This window comes from Hyla sarda, chromosome 1, assembly GCF_029499605.1.
Source record: "Hyla sarda isolate aHylSar1 chromosome 1, aHylSar1.hap1, whole genome shotgun sequence".
NCBI lineage: Eukaryota > Metazoa > Chordata > Amphibia > Anura > Hylidae > Hyla > Hyla sarda.
In genome coordinates this window covers 487,423,465-487,446,746 of record NC_079189.1, presented here as the reverse complement: position 1 = coordinate 487,446,746, position 23,282 = coordinate 487,423,465, and the positions used below count along the sequence as shown (strand labels likewise).

General features: G+C 41.6%; 1 long non-coding RNA gene across 1 annotated transcript; it reads left to right on the top strand.

Moving 5' to 3' along the window:
* The first annotated feature begins 351 nt into the window (after positions 1–351).
* On the top strand, positions 352–21,416 carry LOC130310219 (uncharacterized). The gene is made up of 3 exons (XR_008858757.1): positions 352–419; positions 18,739–18,814; positions 21,268–21,416. It is a non-coding gene; the product is annotated as an uncharacterized LOC130310219 (long non-coding RNA).
* The last annotated feature ends 1,866 nt before the right edge of the window (positions 21,417–23,282 follow it).

The following is a 23,282-nucleotide window of genomic DNA, read 5'->3' as shown; positions in this document are numbered from 1 at the left end:
ATTTCACAATTACTCTGAGTGATTTTTCCATTTTGTCGGGTTAACGCCCATTTTTGAGTAAACCACGCCCATTTTGTAGGTTAAATTAAACTCTCCGAGTGTTTTTGAAAATGTAGGCTGTGCACCTAAATTTTGGGCGCAGATTTGGTCACATGCGGGATGCAACCAAATTTTGGGTGCAATAACCGAGAAAAAACTTCGGTTCTTTTTACCGAAATGTGCATTGAGTAGATACAGAAGCACCCAAAATTAGCGAAATGTTTTTTTTTTTATCCTCCCCGCCTTTTAAAAGACATAACTCTTTTATTTTTCCCTTTTATTTTTCCAATGGCATCACTCATCAGCGCCTGCACTGTGGATTAAGGAAGACGTGGGCCCTGCTGTGCTCCGGAGAAGATCCCTGCGTGGGATACATACAGGTGAGCATCATTTTTTTTTTCAACCTGGGAAGGGGGAGGGGGAAAACTCTGCTGTCTGCACCTACTGGGGGGAACTCTAACTCTGCAGTCTACACCTACTGGGGGAGGGAGGGGAAAACTCTGCTGTCTGCACCTACTAGGGGGGAACTCTAACTATGCTGCCTGCACCTACTGGGGGAGAGGGGGACTCTAACTCTGCTGCCTACACCTACTGGGGGGATGCTAACTCTGCTGCCTACACCTACTGGGGGGGACTTACTCTGCTGTCTACACCTATTGCGGGGGGACTCTAACTCTGCTGTCTACACCTACTGGGGGGGGACTCTAACTCTGTTGCCTACACCTAGGGGACTCTAACTTTGCTGCCTACACTTACTGGGGGGGGGGGACTCTAACTCTGCGGCCTACACCTACTGGTGGGGAATTCTAACTCTGCGGCCTACACCTACTGGGGGGGGGGGGCATAACTCTGCTGTCTACACCTACTTGGGGGGGGACTCTAACTCTGCTGCCTACAACTACTGGGGGTGGGGATCTAACTCTGCTGCCTACACATACTGGGGGGGCATAACTCTGATGCCTACACCTACTGGGGGGGGGGGGCTCTAACTCTGCTGACTACACCTACTGGGGGGAACTCTAACTCTGCTGCCTACACCTATTGGGGAGGGGGCTTTAACTTTGCTGCCTACACCTACTGGGGGGACTCTAACTCTGCTGCATATACCTACTGGGGGGGGACTCTAACTCTGCTGTCTACACCTACTGGGGGGATCTAACTCTGCTGCCTACACCTACTGGGGGGGGCATAACTCTGCCGTCTAAACCTACTGGGGGGGGGGTTACAGTATGGCGGTATTATTCAGTTGTTGTGTGGTAAATATTTACTCCCTATACGCTGGTATTATTGGTCATGGAAAATGATTTTACCTACCATAAAGTTTTTCTCATATATAAAATTTAGTTTATTTTGTGTGTAGGTCTGGTGGAGGGATTTGGGTAGAATTGGGGCAGAAGTGTGACCAGCAGCAGAGCATCACAGAGGGCCCTTACTTTTTTTTGGTCCTAGGGCCCTGTGTGTTGTCAGTCGGCCCGTGCCAGAAATTGTCTCAGATTGCATAGATTTTTATTAAGAAACACTAGAATAGATAAGGATTGCATACCATGAACAATGCTGCATATTAGCACTGCATTGATCGGTGTTATCAGGGCTCCATTACTACAGGCTGCCTGTAGTGTTGGAGCTCCGATCTGAACGAACAGACAATGGCAAGAGCCCTCCACTCTCCATTCTCTGAACTGAGTGGGGCACTGTGATTTTGCCCTGGTGGTCCTGATCAGCTCCCTGAACTAAGTGGCAATAGATTTTTCCTGTTTTAGATGCCACAATTAACTTTGGTGTTAATGTCAGACATCAGTTCCCCTTGAAAATGCTTTATAAAATAGAGTTGGACAAGGGTACACATTTACATCCGATGTCCTAAAGGGGTTGAAAAAAGCATTCCAGTTTTTTTTTTTTGCTTATAAAGAGCAGCATAGGCTAACTAATATTAAAAGAATAATGTAGAGGCTCGTGTGTATGCCTTGCTAATGTGACAGGCTCCATGTTGGATGTAAAATGAGATGTAGAGGACTGAATGCGATCGCATTGCAGGATGCGCATCACAACACAGGCAGTACGGGCAGTTCCTGGAAGCAGAGGAGGACTGCCCCCCCCCTTAGGTCTCCCCCTCTTTTTAGGCAGCAGGTCTCCCCCTCTTTTTAGGCAGCAGAAACCTGAGCACAAGATCCCGGTCCAGGATGTTATCCTCAGGTTCCCTGGACCTCTTCTCAGGACCAAAACTCTTCCAATCAACCAGGAAATACTGTTTCCCCCTGATGGTCTTGGTAGTGAGTATCTCCTTAACTTCAAACACATCAGAGGCCCCGGTAACAGGCGTAGGAGAGATAATCTTCTGGGAGAACCGGTTAAGGACCAACAGCTTGAGGAGGGAGACGTGGAAGGAGTTTGGGATACGCAGAGAAGGAGGGAGATGTATCTTGTATGCAACGTAGGACTTTAAAAGTACCCAAGGACTGCAGACCCAATTTTTAACTAGATTGCAGGACATACTGCAGAGAGCCAAACCTTTTGTCCAGGCAAAAAACTGGTGGAAACCTCCCCTTCTTGTCAGCCTGGGATTTCATGCGGGAGGAAGCGACTGCTAAAAAAATGCCAGGTTTCCTGCCAAATAGGTTGAAAGTCCCCAACCAAAAGATCAATTGCTGGTACTCCAGAAGAAGCAGGTAGAGGTAGAGAATGATGACAAATCTGTGATGAAATCCATGGCAATGTGGGTCCACTGAGACTCCAGAATGGGTAAAGGCTGTAAGAGACCCACCGGTTTTCTATGAGGTGTCTTGTCACAAGCACAAATTGCGCAGGGATGGACAAAGTCAGCAACATCGTGCTCCAGGTTCGGCCACCAGTAATCTGACCTTTGAATCTCATAAAGGAAAAAGGTTTCTGGCTATAGCTAAAGACAATTATCTGTCCCAAATGGTGCAGGGCCCAACCAGAGGGGGCGACCTACTAGACTTAATATTAACCAACGTACCTAAGAGAGTAATTAATGTGCAAGTAGAAGGACACCTAGGAAATAGGGATCACAATATAATACATTATAAATTGTTCTTCAATAAGGGAATCTCCCGAGGGGCCACAAAAACAATGAACTTTAGGAAGACAAAGTTCGATCAACTCAGAGAAGCCCTTAACAATATAAAATGGGATAATGTCCTCAATAAGAACAATACTGACACTAAATGGGAGACTTTTAAAATATCTTAAATTCTCATTGTAAGATGTACAGTATATCCCTTATGGGAATAAAAGGGTAAGAAATAAAAGAAAACCAATATGGATGAACAAAAATGTTAAGGGGGCAATAAATGACAAACATAAAACATTTAAACTACTAAAACAGGACAACAGTGAAAAAGCATTAAAATGTAAAATACGTAAAAAAACTGACCCCTTCCTCAAAAGCTACTGAGGAAGGGGTCATTTACTTTGCTCTTAAGCACACCGAAACGCGTTTAGCCATTGTGTAGAGTGACCGCTCTATGGATTTTTATACCAACTAGCACTAAAGATTGTTTTTAATCAAAAAAACGGCTGCCACCGGTATCTCTCACCATTATCGAGGTCTGACTGCTATGTGAGAACTGCTGATCCTTTGATCTGTTTCCGTCCTCTGGTGACGTCACACGCTATCACCACGAGATAACCCAGCAGGAACCATCTACTTCAGATACCTCCGATTTACCGCAGACGAGCACTTCATACACCGGGTTTGAGTGCCATCAGAACCAGACGTGTCGCGCATGCAAGCGCTCACAAAGCAGCCCACCAGAGCGGGACCTCCAATTATCCAGTAATATCAATTCCATGTTTCATTAATACTTTTCTTATTTGCTGGACTACTCCATCTTCTTATTTGTTGGACTATTCCATCTGGTTTTCCGGACTAGCAGATTTTCCAAATTGCCGCACTATTGGTCACAACACAATTTTACTGTCTATTAATTTTTGTTTTATGCTCTCCACACTTATTCTTATTGCAACTGTTATTTTCCCCACAAGGGCCCTGTGTGGGAAATATTTGATGCACTATATTTTATGTAACATAAGCTGTACTTTTAATAAAATTTGGTTCATAATTGAAGCACGGTCTCAGTCAACCAATTTATTAATGTCAAAATACAAAGGAATGGGATGGAGTAATAAGTGGATAAAAATATGACTTTATTAATAATTCATTACATATTAAAAACAAGAAAAGACATCATACAGAGGGAGAAAACAACTTGTGGTGGAAAAGAGGGCGTCACTCCAGAAAGTCCACAATGTAAACTATAGTATTAAATACATTTCATACGTTGTACTACTGCTCATTCTATTGCACAATCCCATAGAGGAAATACCTCAACAACTATAAAGTGCCTAGAGACAGTATACATATCAATAAATAGAATCAAAGTGCAAATACAAGAGGGACCGCTGGAGAGACGCCACCCCAACGCACGTTTCGGGTTGTCCTTCCTCCTGGGGGTGGCGTCCTCTCAGCAGGAGCTGCTTTTTATATAGTCCCCGTCCAATAACATACATCCACGTCATAAATTGCCAGGTAAGACATACCTTTCTATCGGCGCATGACGCCGGGACCCGCAGGCTCCGCTACTTCCGGTCGCCGCGTCCCCGGCGCGGCCATGATAGCGGTCACATGACCGCATCACATGACCGGCCGGATAGGATACAGCGTCAGAAGAGCAAAGTACGGGCACCCCGGCGCATGCGCACATTCGGTATGACGTTGCATCAGTGGAGCATCAAGGCAACCACCCGCCCACAGGTGGTGATTGGCCGGAGGCTCCACTGGCGCAGCGCCGATATTACAATTTACAGCAATGCAATTGCAAAATAATACATTTATTACAGGGGTGTCTTACATATGTATATATGAACTGAAATTATTATATAAAAAAGAAAAATTAAGCAGTGCGGATCATGATACCAATCAGAGGAAAAGAAAAAATTGATATTTATAATTAAAAACATTAACAATCAGGTGAGTAATTACTATATGTGACACTCATAATATTTAAATTTCATAATCAATTAAATATGGAATATATATATCATATATACTTAACTATATATGTATGTAGGCTGTTATATGTGATACCTAGTGCAGTCATGATGGACAGATATACTATTCCATCATTATTATAAATTGTGTAAATACTGTGAATAAATATTATAAGTAAAGTATGTGTTGAAAATTAATGAATAAGCTGTGTACATATATGTGGTAGCGTGAATATATAATTAAAAATATAATAAAAAATATATATAAATAAATAAATAGAATATAAAAAATATATAAAAGATATAAAAATATTATAGAAATGTTTGTGATCAAAATTTAATTATTAATCGTGTAACAAATTCATATAAATTAATAATAATACTAAAGGTGTATAAATCGTTCCAAGCTAGTGCAAACAACTAAAATAAAATAGTCTGTGAACGATAAATAATATAAGTGATAAAAAGTGTATGTGTATAAATTTATAATTGCACATGATTCCGTCCCGCAAACAATACTTTGAAATTAATCAAGAAGATCTCTATATCAGTCTCATACATATGTCCGAGTGTGTGATCATGTCCAGATGTTACAATCCGTCATGTTATTCTTCAGGCGTGGAGATGAGGAGGGGAACAAAGAAAGACCAATCAATGTAAAATAATCTAGAACAAGAAAAGAAGAAATAAAATAAATTAGTATACAAATACTAAGTGATTAAAATATCATCTAAAAAGCAAACGCGGCTGAAAGGAAACGTCCGGTGATCAGAGAAATGGGGCAAATGGTTGTATTTCATTAAGTCCAAGTGGTTGTAGGGTATGAAGACGCCAAATCCATTTGCTTTCGCACTGTGCTAGAATTTTTGGAATATCACCACCTCTGATGCCTAGGTTCACTTGATCAATTCCTTTTACCTTCAGGATGTTTGGGTCACACTCATGTTCTGACAAGAAATGCCTTGCAATGGGTTTTAGTTCTTCTACATGTACCCGCGTAGCCGCCTGTCTAATGTCTCGCATGTGTTCCCGCACCCTGACCTTTAATGGTCTAGTAGTTAGTCCGATGTAGATTTTAGGACATGGGCAATAAGCATATTATACCACTGCTTTAGACTCACAAGTAATGTGATGTCGAATTTTGAAAGTTTTCTGTCCACCAGAATCACTGAAGTCGGTGCTTCTCACAATGTTAGGACATGCGACACATTTACCACAAGGAAAACAACCATTTTTTATGGTACCCAAATTAAATAGATTAGGAGTAGATGAAACATACTCACTTTTCACAAGGATATCTTTCAAATTGCGGGCACGTCTTGCTGTCAGCTGTAGTCTATCTGGAACGTAGTGACGAAGGACAGAGTCCGTTTTCAGAATGGGTAGATGTTTTTCAATTGCTCGTCTCATCTCTTCCCAGTGTGCATTGTAATCTGATATATAACGTATAGAATCATCTGAAATACGTGGAGGTTTCTTTTGGAGTAATTGTTGTCGTTGCGTCTCTCTAGCACGTCGATAAGCTTTTTTCAAACATCGTTGGCTATACCCTCTCTCTTTAAACCTTTTTCGTAGAGTCCTTGCTTGTTCTTCAAACATTGTGTCGGTGGAGCAAATTCTTCTGATTCGTAGATATTGTCCAACAGGGACTGCATCTTTCATATGTTTCGGATGTGCGGAAGTAGCATGGAGGTAAGTATTAGTGGCGGTTGGTTTTCGATATACATTTGTTTGGATGAATCCCTCCTGATCTCGTGTTAAGGTGACATCTAAAAATGGAATTGAGGATCTGTCAAATGAATATGTAACCTTAATATTCATATTATTGTTGTTGAGACCACAGATGAAGGCTTCTAATTCAACGGCCGTTCCCTGCCAGATCATGAGGACGTCATCGATGTACCGAGCCCAAAACAGGACTCTGTCCATCGAGACGTCCCCACGATCTGACAGGAATAGATCCCTCTCCCACAGCCCCAGGAACAGATTAGCATACGATGGCGCACAAGGCGCCCCCATAGCTGTGCCCTGGAGCTGCAGGTAGAGGGATCCATTAAATGTAAAGAAGTTATGCGCTAAGACAAATTGTAATGTCTCACACAAAAACTTGGCAAGTCCACTCCCAATATCACTTGATCTCAGAAAGAATTCAGTTGCTCGCAGGCCATCCTCATGTCTAATGCATGTATATAGTGATTCAATATCTATTGCCACCAAAAGTGTGTCTTCAGCCAGATGGAGTCCCTCAATACGGCTCAATAAATCATTGGTATCCCTCACAAATGAGGGTAAGCACTCGACCAATGGTTTCAATTTATCATCAATATATCGTGAAATATTTTCAGTCAGATTACCCATACCTGAGATAATTGGTCGCCCAGGTGGTCTGGTAGGGTGTTTATGCACTTTCGGCAACAGATATAGCGTTGGCATCTTGGGGTGTGATACACTCAGGGCACGATGAAGTTCTGAAGAAATAGTGGAATCTGCTTCTGCCCACTCAAGAATTATTTCAAGACTGTTTTTAAATTAAATCAAAGGGTTAAAGGGCAATTTTTTATAACAGGTATTATCACGTAATTGTCTGCGTGCTTCTGCTTCATACATCTCTCTAGGCCATACAATGATATTCCCACCCTTATCGGCTGGTTTAATTATGACATCATTAAGTTTTCTCAATCTTTCCAAACTCTGTCTTTCCTCTCTGGTCAAATTATCATTGTATGTATTCCTTTTGATCTTCTTGAATTCTTCATCAACCATATTAACAAAAGTATCAATTATTGGGCAGACAGAGAAGGAAGGAAAATTTTTAGATCTAGGTTTAATGCATGTGGGTACCTGATTTTCACGTGATGTTTCTTGTTCCGTTAATAAATCTTCTAAATCACGGATGGCCTGTCTCTCAGCAGGTGTAGTGAATGTTGTTATATTCTCTTTCTTATGATACCATTTCTTGAAAATTAGTGAGCGGGCAAAGATATGGAGATCTTTCAAAGCTGTAAAGTGATCAAATGGAGCAGTTGGTGAAAAGGTCAAACCTTTAGACAAAACTGATACATCAGACTCAGACAGTTCATGATGTGATAAGTTAATTACCTTAGCGTTGTCATCACGGGAGGTTGAGGATTCATGAGATCCATATTTACGTTTGCCATTTTCCCGCTGGAAATCTTTCTTCCTTTTTTGACGGTTATTGAAGAAATTTGGGCGATAAGTAGGTCCACTGTATTCACTACTGGACGATATTGAGGATACGGACATAGCTCTCCTCCTTTGTTGGGGGAGATCGTTGTTTGCCTTCCTTTGCCATCTGTATATCGTCTTCTGTTGAAAGTCGTGGATGTCACGTGATAATTTTTTGCTCTTTCTCTCTGAGATGTCTTTTTCCCAGACACTATGTTGTTTCTCCATCTTTGTTTTAAATGTTTCTGTTTCCTCCGGGGAGGCCGTGCCATCTAAGCGTGTTTGTACATTGGATATCTCCATTTCCACTTCTTCCAATGTTCGCTTATGTAGACCAACCGACAATTCCATAAATTGTAGTGATGCATGTGTGCATACTTCAGCCCACCTTGTTGTAAATGTGTCATCATTTATGGGGAATGACGGAAAGATTTGAATCCTGAGGCCTCTTGGAATTAAATTTCTTGATATGTAGCTCTCTAAGAAGGACTTGTTCCACCAAACACGTAATTTTCTATGCAGTAAAGTGCTCATCATGTGCTGCAAAGAAGCCACATTTCTCTGATCACCATCACCACCAGAAGTTGCTTCTCCCTTAAAAACTTTATCTAATTGTGACAACCAGGTTTGTTACCTGGTTCTAAAGTCCTTGGCCATGGACCTGCCAATAAGCTCCCAGAAAAATAGATATAACCAAAATTATGGCACAATATATTATATATTATTATAATTAGGGATCTATGATACCTATATATATAATGTTGTTACATATGGCCCTACTATACACTCCTTATACTAAGAACAAATACAAAGGAATGGGATGGAGTAATAAGTGGATAAAAATATGACTTTATTAATAATTCATTACATATTAAAAACAAGAAAAGACATCATACAGAGGGAGAAAACAACTTGGTGGAAAAGAAGGCGTCACTCCAGAAAGTCCACAATGTAAACTATAGTATTAAATACATTTCATACGTTGTACTACTGCTCATTCTATTGCACAATCCCATAGAGGAAATACCTCAACAACTATAAAGTGCCTAGAGACAGTATACATACCAATAAATAGAATCAAAGTGCAAATACAAGAGGGATCGCTGGAGAGACGCCACCCCAACGTACGTTTCGGGTTGTCCTTCGTCCTGGGGGTGGTGTCCTCTCAGCAGGAGCTGCTTTTTATATGGTCCCCGTCCAATAACATACATCCACGTCATAAATTGCCAGGTAAGACATACCTTTCTATCTGCGCATGACGCCGGGACCCGCAGGCTCCGCTACTTCCGGTCGCCGCGTCCCCAGCGTGGCCATGATAGTGGTCACATGACCGCATCACATGACCGGCCGGATAGGATACAGCGCCGGAAGAGCGAAGTACGGGCACCCCGGCGCATGCACACATTCGGTATTTAGTATTATTTAGTATTATTATTAATTTATATGAATTTGTTACACGATTAATAATTAAATTTTGATCACAAACATTTCTATAATATTTTTATATCTTTTATATATTTTTTATATTCTATTTATTTATTTATATATATTTTATATTATATTTTTAATTATATATTCGCGCTACCACATATATGTACACAGCTTATTCATTAATTTTCAACACATACTTTACTTATAATATTTATTCACAGTATTTACACAATTTATAATAATGATGGAATAGTATATCTGTCCATCATGACTGCACTAGGTATCACATATAACAGCCTACATACATATATAGTTAAGTATATATGATATATATATTACATATTTAATTGATTATGAAATTTAAATATTATAAGTGTCACATATAGTAATTACTCACCTGATTGTTAATGTTTTTAATTATAAATATTATTTTTTTTATTTTCCTCTGATTGGTATCATGATCCGCACTGCTTAATTTTTCTTTTTTATATAATAATTTCAGTTCATATATACATATGTAAGACACCCCTGTAATAAATGTATTATTTTGCAATTGCATTGCTGTAAATTGTAATATCGGCGCTGCGCCAGTGGAGCCTCCGGCCAATCACCGCATGTGGGCGGGTGGTTGCCTTGATGCTCCACTGATGCAACGCCGACGTCATACCGAATGTGCGCATGCGCCGGGGTGAACGTACTTCGCTCTTCCGGCGCTGTATCCTATCCGGCCGGTCATGTGATGCGGTCATGTGACCGCTATCATGGCCGCGCCGGGGACGCGGCGACCGGAAGTAGCGGAGCCTGCGGGTCCCGGCGTCATGCGCCAATAGAAAGGTATGTCTTACCTGGCAATTTATGACGTGGATGTATGTTATTGGACGGGGACCATATAAAAAGCAGCTCCTGCAGAGAGGACGCCACCCCCAGGACGAAGGACAACCCAAAACGTACGTTGGGGTGTCGTCTCTCCAGCGGTCCCTCTTGTATTTGCACTTTGATTCTATTTATTGGTATGTATACTGTCTCTAGGCACTTTATAGTTGTTGAGGTATTTCCTCTATGGGATTGTGCAATAGAATGAGCAGTAGTACAACGTATGAAATGTATTTAATACTATAGTTTACATTGTGGACTTTCTGGAGTGACGCCCTCTTTTCCACCACAAGTTGTTTTCTCCCTCTTTATGATGTCTTTTCTTGTTTTTAATATGTAATGAATTATTAATAAAGTCATAATTTTATCCACTTATTACTCCATCCCATTCCTTTATATTTGTTCTTAGTATAAGGAGTGTATAGTAGGGCCATATGTAACAACACTATATATATAGGTATCATAGATCCCAAATTATAATAATATATAATATATTGTGCCATAATTTCAATTTATTAATGTGAATACTGCCCTTGAGGTGTAGGCAATTTTTGTATCAAATATTTTATTTCGCTCTCACACCTAGGTTATAGGTGTTTTCTAGCCTACTTCACCTCGGTCAGTATATAATTGTGAGCTGCACCACCCACTTTTTTCTGTTTAGTATTATTTTTAACCCCAAAATGTTCTTTAACTATATAAATAGCAAAAAGGTCAAAAATGAAAGTATTGGCCTTTTAAAAAATGATGAGGAAGAAATTATAAACGGGGATTAGGAAAAAGAAAATATATTAAACAAAGTCTACTCCACTGTTTTCACAGAGGAAAATTAAATGGCAGGTGAAATACAGTGTGATAAGGTAAACTCCCCAGTACAGGTCACCTGTCTAACCCAGGAAGGAGTACAGTGCCGCCTACAAAAAATCAAAATAGACAAATCACCTGGTCCAGATGGCATTCACCCCTGTGTTCTAAAGGAACTAAGTAATGTAATAGACAGACCCATATTTTTAATATTCAGGGACTCTATAGTGACAGGGACTGTTCGCCAGGACTGGCGCATGGCAAATGTGGTGCCAATATTTAAAAAGGGGTCAAAAGGTGACCCTGGAAATTATAGACCTGTTAGTTTAACCTCCTTTGTGTGTAAATTGTTTGAGGGTTTTCAAAGAGATACTATTTTGGAATATCTTGATAAAAATAAATGTATGACTCCATATCAGCATGGCTTTATGAGGGATCGGTCCTGTCAAACTAACCTGATAAGCTTTTATGAGGAGGTGAGCTCAAGACTGGACCTGGGGCAATCGCTGGATGTCGTATATCTGGATTTTTGCAAAGCATTTGATACAGTTCCACATAAAAGGTTGGTGCATAAAATGAGAGGGATTGGTCTGGGGGAGAATGTATGTAAGTGGGTGAGTAACTGGCTCAGTGATAGGAAACAGAGGGTGGTTATTAATGGTACTTATTCTTATTGGGTGACTGTTACTAGTGGGGTACCACAGGGGTCAGTCTTGGGTCCTTTTCTATTTAATATATTTAGTAATGACCTTGTAGAGGGTTTGAATAGTGAAGTAGCAATCTTTGCAGGTGATACTAAACTCTGTAAAGCGGTAAACACAATAGAGGACAGTGCACTGTTACAAATGGATCTGGATAGGTTAGAAGTTTGGGCTGGGAAGTGTCAGATGAGGTTCAACACTGATAAATGTAAGGTAATGCACATGGGGAAGAAAAATCCAGGCTGGGATTATGTATTAAATGGGAGAACACTTGGGACGACTGACATGGAAAAGGACTTGGGAGTCTTAGTTAATAGTAAATTTAGCTGTAGAGACCAGTGTCAGGCAGCTGCTGCCAAGGCAAATAAAATCATGGGGTGCATCAATAGGGGCATAGATGCCCACAAAAAGGAAATCATTCTACCACTGTACAAATCACTCGTCAGACCAAACATGGAGTACTGTGTACAATACTGAGCACCAGTGTACAAGAAAGATATAGTGGAGCTGGAGAGAGTTCAACAACGGGCAACCAGAGTAGTACGGGGAATGGGAGGACTACAGTACCCAGAAAGATTATCAGAATTAGGGTAACTTGGTTTAGAAAAAAGAAGGCTTAGGGGCGACCTAATAACTATGTATAAATATATCAGGGGACAGTACAGAGATCACTCCCATGATTTATTCATACCCAGGACTGTATCTATAACAAGGGGGCATCCTCTACATCTTGAGGAAAGGAGGTTTCAACACCAGCACAGAAGGGGGTTCTTTACTGTAAGAGCAGTGAGACTATGAAACTCTCTGCCTGAGGAGGTGGTCATGGTGAACTCTGTAAAAGAGTTCAAAAAGGGGCCTGGATGCATTTTGCAGAATAATAACATCGCTGGTTATGTATACTATATTTAAAGGGACAGAACGTTGATCCAGGGATTTATTCTGACTGCCATATTTGGAAAGGAATTTTTACCTCTAGTATGAGTTTTTTTTTGCCTTCCTCTAGATCAAATCAACTCAGTAGGGACTTATTAGGGATATAGGTTGAACTTGATGAACTCTGGTCTTTTTCAACCTTATGAACTGTGTTACTATGTTACTATGGAATGACGAGTAATGAGCAAAGTAGACTTCCGAATTGCTGGGTGACCAGCTAATAAGGAAGAATGTCCCCAGTTTAGCACCTTATTCCTAAGGTGAGTTGGTACAAAGGTCTTCCCTGGGGAAACTTGTTGATAGATCTGTGCTGCTTAAACCAAACGATCTGGAGGCACAATATGACGAGGAAAAAGTTCCAGTCCCACCACATCAGAAGCTCGAGAGAGGGCATCAGCTCTGATGTTCTTGTGTGCAGGTCGAAAATCAATAAAAAAAATTAAACCGGGAAATGAAAGTGACCACCTGGCCTGCCGGGGTTCAGTCGTTGAGCGGACTGGAGGTAAAGAAGATTTTTATGGTCCGAATAGATATTGATAGGATGAGACGCTCTCTCTAAGAAGTGACGCCATTCTTCCAGAGCGAGCATGATGGCCAAGAGTTCCCGATCATCAATAGTGTAATTCCTTTAAGCAGGAGAAAATGTTTTAGAGAAGAAGCCACAAGACACCGTTTTGCCCTAGGAGGATTTCTGAGTCAAAACTGCTTCGGCTGCTACAGAAGAGGTATCCACTTCGGGGCAGAACAGCTTTTCCAGGTCTGGTCTCGTCAAAACAGGTGCAGAGGCAAAAGCTGACTTCAAACGAGAAAAAGCTTTTTCCGCTGTAGGCGGCCAGGACTTAGGATTGGCACCTTTCTTAGTAAGAGCCACAATCAGAGCTACCAGGGTGAAGAGATGCGGAATGAACTGTCGATAATAGTTGGCAAAGCCTAGGAAGCATTGAATAGCCCGTAGACCGGAGGGTCTATGCTAAGTTAGGACCGAAGACAGCTTATCAGGATCCATACAAAGGCCTTAATTAGAAATAGTGTAGCTGAGGAACGGCAGCGACAACTTCTCTAAGAGACATATCTTGAGCTTTAGAATGAGGCGGTTGCTCTGAATTCGTCTCAGGACCAGACGCACATGAGTGCAATGGACTTCCAAGTTGGGTGAGAAGATCAAGATATCATCCAGATACACTATAACACAAGTGTAAAGAAGATCTCGGAAAATGTCGTTGACAAATTCTTGAAAAACGTCCGGGGTGTTACAGAGACCAAACGGCATGACTACGTACTGCCTATCATGGGTATTAACAGCCGTCTTCCACTTGTCTCCTTCCCGGATTCTAATAAGATTATACGCCCCACGCAAGTCCAACTTGGTGAAAATCTTGGCTCCCCATAGGCGATCAAATAGTTCAGAGATCAGTGGAAGGGGGTACCGGCTCTTGATAGTGATCTTATTAAAGGGGTTATCCAGGAAAACATTTTTTTTAAATATCAACTGGCTCCAGAAAGATAAACATATTTGTAAATTATATGAAGAGAAAGTATATAACCAATCCTTCTAAGATTTTACCCCGAAGGGTACACAATGAATGCAAATATAGTAAAGAGAAATTTCAATTGATATCAATTTTATTAAACATGTATAAAACAATTGATAAAATTGTATAAAATTAATCTAATCCTGGCACAGATATATATAGGTGAACAATCCACTGGGCCCTAGTGGTATTGATCACAAGAATAAAAAGACTTGATTCTGACAATCATAAATGGTGGGGAAAAAAAATTGTAAAAAAATATATAAATGTGAAAAAATTGTTAAAAATATATATACCGGTCTGGAAAAAGGGGATTGAGTTCTTTTCTGGTGCAGCTGATGAAATATCCTAGTGATGAATAAATGGACCAGTAGTGTATACACTTGTACAATTGATTTTATCAGTCTATTGACTAGTACAGGCTTACTGGTCTGTATTAGATGCTGCTGTCACAGTGTATCTCACCCGCTCCTGCCGCTTGTTGTTGTCTCCGTCCACCATATGCCGGCTGTGCTGGCACAGGGCTGTCACAGGGCTGAATAGCATGACCCTTTCTTCAGTAGGAAAAATACAGAATATATGTATATATATATATATATATATATATATATATATATATGTAATATATGTATATGTATATATATATATATATATATATATATATATATATGTATATTCTGTATTTTTCCTACTGAAGAAAGGGTCATGCTATTCAGCAAAAGAACCCTGAAACGCGTCTAGGTCAAATTACCGCACCTTGTCACACATTGTTGGTGTGAACCTGGCACAGAGACTTGCTACACATTGGAAATATCCACCACTGCAGCTGTAGTCCGATCTTACTATTTCTTACTAACCTGAATCTGCTGGGAAATATCCATTCTCCACCCGCCCTGAGAAACAACCATTCTCCATCATTATCCACCACGAGGGACGCCAGCGCTGCGCCCGCCCTGCAATACCACCACAGGAGCAGCACGGAGGCCACTGGGGACGTTGTGCCAAACGTACCCCTGCATAATCCGAACTTTGCACGAGTGCCAGCCCTGTTCCAGCGCAGCCGGCGTATGGTGGACGGAGACAACAACAAGCGCCAGGAGCGGGTGAGATACACTGTGACAGCAGCATCTAATACAGACCAGTAAGCCTGTACTAGTCAATAGACTGATAAAATCAATTGTACAAGTGTATACACTACTGGTCCATTTATTCATCACTAGGATATTTCATCAGCTGCACCAGAAAAGGACTCAATCCCCTTTTTCCAGACCGGTATATATTTTTGAACAATTTTTTCACATTTATATATTTTTTTACAATTTTTTTTTTCCCCCCACCATTTATGATTGTTAGAATCAAGTCTTTTCATTCTTGTGATCAATACCACTAGGGCCCGGTGGATTGTTCACCTATATATATCTGTGTCAGGATTAGATTAATTTTATACAATTTTATCAATTGTTTTATACGTGTTTAATAAAATTTATATCAATTGAAATTTCTCTTTACTATATTTGCATTCATTGTGTACCCTTCGGGGTAAAATCCTAGAAGGATTGGTTATATACTTTCTCTTCATATTATTTATTTCTTGCCGTTTGGGGTTTCGGCATATAACCAATTATATCCTCGGATTGTAGATTTGTGAGCTGCACACATTCTTTTCCTTTTTACATATTTGTAAATTACTTTTATTAAAAAATCCTTTCAGTACTTATGAGCTGCTGAAGTTGTTCTTTTCTGTCTAAGTGCTCTCTGATGACACCTGTCTCGTGAGCTTTCCAGAGTAGAAGCAAATCCCCATAGCAAACCTCTTCTACTCTGTGCAGTTCCTGAGACAAGCAGAGATGTCAGCAGAGAGGATTGTTGCCAGACAGAAAAGAACAACTCAACTTCAGCAGCTGATAATTATTGGAAGGATTAAGATCTTTTAATAGAAGTAATTTACAAATCTATTTAACTTTCTGGAGCCAGTTGATATATAAAAAAAAGTTTTCCCTGGAATACCACTTCAAGTCCCCAGTAATCAATGCAGGGATGGAGAGAACCGGTCCTTTTTCTTAACAAAGAAAAAAATGGCTCCTGCTGGAGAGGTAGACTTTCGAATAAAGCCCTTCTGTAAATTCTCGCTGATGTATTCAGACATGGCCTGTGTCTCAGGAGCCGACAGAGGATAGATTCTTCAGTGAGGGGGGCGAAGAACCTGGCAGAAGATCAATTGGACAATCGTAGGGTCGATGAGGAGGAAGACTCTCTGCTTGCTTCTTGCAATCACGTCAGCGAAGTCTTGATATTGGGAAGGCAGACCCGGCAGAGAGGGACAAGGAATAAGATGCTTCAGTTGAATAATCACCAGACAGTGGTTCCAGCAATCCTGACTCCAACGGGAGACTTCTCCGGAGCGCCAATCAAGAACTGGGGTGTGGCGTTGCAGCCACGGCAGACCGAGGAGAACCAAGGAAGAACAATGAGGAAGCACATACAAATTGATCCACTCCTTGTGCATAGCGCCAACTTGCATCTTCAGAGATTCAGTGATAAACTTCACCGCAGATTTCAGGCAATCTCCGTTGATAGTAGAGATGTAGAGAGGCTTAGCGAGATGTGACTAGGAGATGATATTTATGAACCAGAGAGGCATCCATGAAGTTTCCTGCTGAACCAGAGTCCACAAAAGCAGAAACGGGGAACGAGGAACCGGACGAGGACAAGAGCCGGACAGGCATGTATCAGCGATGAGAGGGAGTATTCACACCTATAAACGCCTCTCCCACGTGCCCTAGGTGCATGCGTTTCCCGGGTGTTGAGGCCGAAGAGGGCAGTTATTGCGAAAATGCTCCGTGCTGGCACAGTACAGGCACAGATTCTCTTCCCGACGGCGTGACCTCTCTTGTGAAGACAGGTGAGCAAGAACCACCTGCATGGGCTCTTCTGAAGAAGACAAAGAAGTAGGCATAGGTGGCCACTGAAACACCGGAGCCAAATGGGGAAGACAACGTGGACGGGCAGGTTCACGTGCCTGACGGAGCTCCTCTGGCCTCTCAGCAAAACGCACATCAATGCGGGTAGCCAGCAAAATCAGTTCTGACAAGGTAGAAGGTGGGTCCCATGTGGCCAGAGCATCCTTTACTCTGCTAGAAAGTCCCTTTTTGAAGGTGGCACAAAGGGCCTTGTCATTCCAGTCCAGTTCAGAAGCTAGAGTACGGAATTGGACCACGTAGTCGCCAACGGAGGAATCCCCTTGACGGAGATTCAGGATCGAGGTTTCTGCCGAGGAAGAACGTGCTGGCTCCTAGAAGACACTGCAGAATTTAAAAAGGAAAGTTTGCAGATTGGTCATCACATTATCACCTTTGTCCCAGAGAGGAGTAGCCCAGGCCAGAAGCTTACCGGAAAGAAGTCTCACTACAAATCCACTTTAGCACGTTCAGACGGCAACTGATTAGACAAGAGTTCCAAGTGCATAGAACACTAGGTAACAAAGCCTCTGCACAATTTAGGGTACCCTTCATACTTGGTGGACAGAGACAGGCGAAGCTTAGGACCAAGGAATGCCCCTGAAGTTGCTGTCCCCGAAGGAGCCACTAGAGCCGGTTGCCGCTGTTGTTGCTGCTGTTGCTGCTGTTGCTGCTGCTGTACAGATAGGAGTTGCTACATCATGGTAGTCAACTGATTCAGTTGCTGAGGCTGTTGAGCCAGCTGTTGCAACTGCTGAGCCACAATTGAGGAGAGATCCTCGACATTAGGCAGTGGCCCCTTGGCGGGATCCATGGCCGGATATTACTGTTACGGCTGAGGTAAAATGGGTCCGCTGTACCAGTGTGGATGATGATGTGGGCTGTACCAGGGAGTGTAGTCTAAGGTGCCCACAAAGCGGGATGGACTTGCTGCGGCAGGCGGCACCCAGGTCGCTACCCCTGATACGACTCGTCCACACAGGCGGCCGAGGTGTAACGTGGTACTGGAAGGATAAGGCAACACAAAATCAGGACTGGTAGGAGGTCAGGGCAGGCGGCACAGTGGCAAGGGCAGAAGGCAGGCGGCACAGGAGCAAGGTCAGGATATGTAGCAATAGGGTCAGATACACAGCAAGGCAAGACACAAACTGAACGCTTTCTCTCAGGCTGATAAGGCACAAACATCCGGCAAGGGTCAAAAGGAAGTGCTTGTACTTATAGGGTAATGGGGCAGCAAGAACTAATTATGTACTGTCCCTTTAAATTTCACAGAGCCAATGTGTACGTGCCCTAGGAGGCAGGAATGCACGAGCCGGCAAGCAGAAAGCACAGGGGGATGACAAGGAAGGTGAGATGTAGAGGACTGAATGCGATAACGTTGAGGGATGCGCATCACAACATGGGCAGTACGGGCAGTGCCGGGCAGCGGAGGAGGAGTGCATCCGCAGCCAGCATGTCTGACCACAGTGCAACTCTTAACACCTTTTTTTTTTTTTATAACGAAATACAATTAACATGAAATGAAAATGGTTCGACCTGTAATGACAATTGTGGCGTTTTACAAATATTTTAAGTCTGTAGGCTGTGTTCACATGTTAAATTTTTACTACCTTTTTACACATTTTTACAGATTTTTGCTGTTTTAGCAGAAATTTTTAAAATCATGGTAAAAATGACACAATTTTATCATATTTTGTACAATTGCCATGTGTTATCTCAATTCTCAGCACAAACAGAAAAAAAAGGAGCAAGAAACACAATGTGTAAACACAGGAGGTGTATAACCACAATATGAATAACTACAATGTATTGTGATCCCATAAAGATAACAGCAGCAGTATACAGAGAGAGCTTGAGGGGAGGTGTATAACTACTATATATCCTAATCTCACAGAGACAGAAGCTACACAGATGCTTGGGTAGGGGTCTTGGTGATAGCAGGAGGGATCTAATAGGTCAGGGTAAGTGTATAATATGGGGGAAAATTGTGTTTCTTTAAATAGGATTCTATACCTGACTCAAAAGCAACATGATCCCTACAACAACGCCTTAAGATTGCCTCCCCTTTAATGAATAATTTGTAAAGGATGTTAGACAAATTCATGTATAAACATCTTTAGAATAGAATTGATTTGAACAGACTACTTTAGGCTAAGTTTCCACTTGGTTTTTTTTCTGGCAGTTTTTGGAATACTGCCAGTGCAGTTTTTGAGCCAAAGTCAGAAGTGGATCCATAAGGGAGGAAAAGTGTAAGTTCTTCCTTTATATGTCCTATTCCTTTTGAATACACCTCTGGCTGTGGCTCAAAAACTGCAGTGGCAGTATTCCAAAAACTGCCAGAAAAAAAACCAAGTGGAGACTTAGCCTTAATGTTGTGTAGCTGTGCTCCAGTCATTCTCTAATGACGTTAGTGAAATTACCTTTGATGCTTGGAAATTATCATATTTTACCACGATAAAGAAATGTATAAACTCTAACCCTGCAATTTAAGCTTACATGTATCTCTACTTAATATAAATGACCATGATTTAAATATTGTAATATGATATATATGATTATAATAGCAGCAAGGTCTGTACTTTATAAGAGCTGGCTATTTTTTAGGCTGAGTTTCCACTTGGTTATTTTTCTGGTAGTTTTTGGAATACTACCACTGCAGTTTTTGAGCCATAAGTGGATCCATAAGGGAGGAGAAGTATAAGTCCTTTCTTTATATGTCCTATTCCTTTTGAATGCACTTCTGGATTTGGTTCAAAAACTTCAGTGGCAGTATTCCAAAAACTGCCAGAAAAAAAAAAAAAAAAACAAGTGGAAACTTAGCCTTATTGTCATTTTTTAAGATTTATTTGAATAAGATAGATAGAACTAGTAACTGACTTGGTGAATCAATGCATCAAGTTAAATGATATGACTGCCTTTTAACTTTGCTGCATCTGTAACTCACGCAAGTCTATGCAAATACAGGTACAGCAGAGTTAACAGTTAGACTTGGTATATTAACCCCTACAGGAACCATGACGTACCGGTACGTCACCACACCCTGGGTCTTAAGGACCCATGACGTCCACGTCATGGTCAATTCCGGTCCCCGCCGCGTGCCGGGCGGGGATCAGACCGAGATGCCTGCTGAAATCATTCAGCAGGCATCCCGTGCAAATGCCCAGGGAGGTCATCAGAACCCCCCCCCCCCCATGTTGGTGATCGCGGCAAATTGCAGGTAAATTCACACCTGCGATGCGGCTCCCTGGATTCTACGGAAGCCGGTGAGTTTCCTAGAAACATCTAGAGGGCTACAGTTTGAGACCACTGTACAGTGGTCTCTAAACTGTAGCCCTCCAGATCTTGCAAAACTACAACTCCGAGCATGCCCATACAGCTGTTTGCTGTCTGGGCATGCTGGGATTTGTAGTTTTGCAACAGCTGTCATGCCCCCCCCCCCCATAGGCTTGCATTGAGGGGCGGAGCGTGACGTCACACTTGGGCGGAGGTGTGACATCACACGCCGCTGGCCCTGTGGTCGCCGGTAATCAGACCCAGAGCGAACATGCTCCGGGGACTGATTTTAACTGGGGTGCTGCGTGCAAGATCACGGGGGTCCCCAGCGTTGGGACCCCCGCGATCAGGCATCTTATCCCCTATCCTTTGGATAGGGGATAAGATGTCTAAGCGCCAGAGAACCCCTTTAAGCATATTAGCCATAATATTTATTTTTGGGGAAAAAAACACTCCATTTTACCAGTTTTTACACCAGCCTCTGGCAGTCGGGTTTTCTAAAATCACTCTTCTCTGTTTTTTCCCCAGGTTTCGGACAAAAATGTCGGGTTACGCCCCTGGAAAGTGCTGGGTCACGCCCCTTATTGGAGAAGCCACGTCCCTTGTAGGGAATTCTAAGGCGTGCGCCTAAAAATTTTACCAAGAACCCGATAACAAGTGTCGGTTTCAGCATAGTAAATAAGGGCCTATGACTGATTACTCTGCTACATCTGTATTTGTATGGATGGAAGGTGACAAACACTGTACATAGCCACCAACAGTTTTGGGGAAAGGGGGCAGAGCCAACACCCAGGGCGGAATTTAGACATTTTGGGGGTTGTTCTGGGCGGCACTAGGAAAAGGCTCAAATGTCCCAGGACTATGTTGATAATTATGCAATGGCCCCTTTTATGGGCTGGATATATTAGATAACATGTAAACAGACAGTTCTTAAAGTTGATTTGTTAAAAGTAAGAAAAAAGGGATGTATAGTATAGAACTGAGCAAATATGACATTAGTAAAAGAGGACTGGGTAAGAACACCTCCAAAATGTCAGGTCTTGTAAGGAGTTCTTAGCATGTGGTGGTAAATAAAAATCGAAGTGCTCCAAGGAAGAACAACTAATGAACCAGTGACAGGGTCATGGGTGCCTAGGGCTTATTGCATGTAAAGAGTAAAGGCGAACTGAAGCATAAATTGCAACAACATTTTAATGTTTGCCATGTTAGTAAGGTACCAGAATACAAAATGTATAGTTAAATAGCCCTAGCTGGTCAGAGTACCTATGCTGATTTCGGTCTACTTTCACAAATAACTACAGTTGGCACATCCTAATTGAACCATGCAGAAATAGAAGGAGGGTGCTTGAACTGATAAATCCCATCATATGATGGATGATGGGCCAGGTGTGTGTACAATGCTTGCCAGAGAAACAGTTGGCACTAGGGGGCACAATAGGAAGCATGCAAGCTAAAGGAGGCAGTGTAATGGTTTGGGCAATGTTCTGCTGAGAAACCTTGGTTTCTGGAATTTATATGGATGTTACTTTGACATGTAGAACCTACCTTACATTGTTGCAGACCAAGCCCACCCCTTTAGGGGACCCCTTTAGGTGTTCCCTTATAGCAATGTCATCTTTTGGAAAAAATTGTTCAGGAATGATCTGTGGAACATGAAAAAGTATTTGAGGTCATGACTTAGTCAACAAATTCCATAAACCTGAAACCGATTGATCATCATGGGATGTGATCCTTCCTACCTTTAACCCCTTAAGGACCAGGCCATTTTACACCTTAGGACCAGAGCGTTTTTTGAACATCTGATCACTGTCACTTTAAGCATTAATAACTCTGGGATGGTTTTACCTATCATTCTGATTCCAGATTGTTTTTTCGTGACATATTCTACTTTATGTTATTGGTAAAATTTTGTCGATACTTGCATCGTTTCTTAGGGAAAAATTCCAAAATTTGATGAAAAAATTGAAAATTTTGCATTTTTCTAACTTTGAAGCTCTCTGCTTGTAAGGAAAATGGATATTCCAAATATTTTTTTTTATTCATATATACAATATGTCTACTTTATGTTTGCATCATAAAATTGACATGTTTTTACTTTTGGAAGTCACCAGAGGGCTTCAAAGTTCAGCAGCAATTTTCCAATTTTTCACAAAATTTCCAAAATCACAATTTTTCAGGGACCAGTTCAGGTTTGAAGGGGATTTGAAGGGTCTTCATATTAGAAATACCCCACAAATGACCCCATTATGAAAACTGCACCCCCCAAAGTATTCAAAATTACATTCAGTCAGCATTTTAACCCTTTAGGTGTTTCACATGAATAGCAGCAAAGTGAAGGAGAAAATTCACAATCTTCATTTTTTACACTCGCATGTTCTTGTAGACCCAATTTTTGAATTTTTACAAGGGGTAAAAGGAGAAAATGTATACTAATATTTGTAGCCCAATTTCTCTCGAGTAAGCACATACCTCATATGTCTTTGTAAAGTGTTCGACGGGCGCAGTAGAGGGCTCAGAAGCGAAGAAGCGACAAGGGGATTTTA